The 1112-nt window shown below is 54.2% G+C and overlaps 1 long non-coding RNA gene across 2 annotated transcripts in view; it reads left to right on the forward strand.

Moving 5' to 3' along the window:
* The first annotated feature begins 55 nt into the window (after window positions 1-55).
* LOC112548843 overlaps window positions 56-1112 on the forward strand; it is a 5291-nt gene continuing 4234 nt past the window's right edge. For both annotated transcript variants that reach the window (XR_003092389.1, XR_003092390.1), the window contains exon 1: window positions 56-175. This is a non-coding gene — a long non-coding RNA (uncharacterized LOC112548843). The remainder of the gene's footprint in view (window positions 176-1112) is intronic.

A 1112-nucleotide genomic window follows, 5' to 3' on the forward strand; every position in this document is an offset into this window, starting at 1 on the left:
GGCTTCCAGACTCCCAAACACAGCGACCCGCTGTCCTCACGCGTCCGAGGTCTGCGGGGCCCCGGGAGCCCCGCACGGGCCAGGCGGCGACATGGGCCGGGATTTCCGTGCGGCCTCTGTCTGCACCCCACGCCGGGCTGTTCCAGCGGTCATTTTATATGTACACGGATTGTAGGTAGGTGGGTGATCGGTAGGTAGGGAGGTAGATATAGATATCGATATATGCACATGGATGATAGATAGATAGATAGATAGATAGATAGATATGCATACGGATTATAGGTAGGTATATAGCTATATATGTATACGGATTATATATCGGTAGGTAGGTAGGTAGCTAGCTAGCTAGATGGTAGGTAGACATAGATATCTATATCTATATATTTGGCGATATCGATATTTATCTATCAGCTCTCTATGTAGATGTATCTATATAATACACACACACATGCATAGCCACATGTCTATATGTACGTGTATCCGTTCCACGGAAATCCCCGCCCAGGCCTGTGGTCCACCCGGGTGTGCAACAGCGCCCGGGCGCAGCGGGGATGAGCATGGAAAGATCCGCTTTCATGGGGAACATTTTCGCGGGCGTTGGGGACGGGCTGGGCGCAGCTCGGCAAGCAGCTCGTTTCCTCAGGTGAGTCAGCACCAAAATGAGCCGTCCTGGAAAGAGAGAGACACCGTTTGTTTATTTATTTGTGTTGGGTTTTTTAAGTTTGGGTAGTAATAATCCCCGGGTGCCCGTCTTTCCGGGTCATTACGGTACTGCTGGTCTCTAATCAATCCTAATGCGATGGCAGTTGCGGTCCCTGATGAGCGCGGCTCGGGTTTCGTGTAATGGCTCCACCACATTTTCCTGGAGCTCCTTCTTTAACCTGAGATGCCGGGGGACGAGTCCCTTCCAGCCGCTGATTGCTTCAAGATGTTGGGGCTGCTTGGGAGGGAGGGAGCGTTTGTGTGTGCGCGTGTGTGCATGTGCACGTGTGCGTCTGTGTGCACGGGTGTGTGTCATACCGTGGAGCTGCGTTGCACGAGCACGTGCCCGCATGAGCCCAGGCCGCCTTTGCTGCCCTGCGCCGGGGCCGGGCCCGCAGCTCCCCGCAGCC

This window comes from Alligator sinensis, unplaced genomic scaffold, assembly GCF_000455745.1.
Source record: "Alligator sinensis unplaced genomic scaffold, ASM45574v1 scaffold1535_1, whole genome shotgun sequence".
Taxonomy (NCBI): domain Eukaryota; kingdom Metazoa; phylum Chordata; order Crocodylia; family Alligatoridae; genus Alligator; species Alligator sinensis.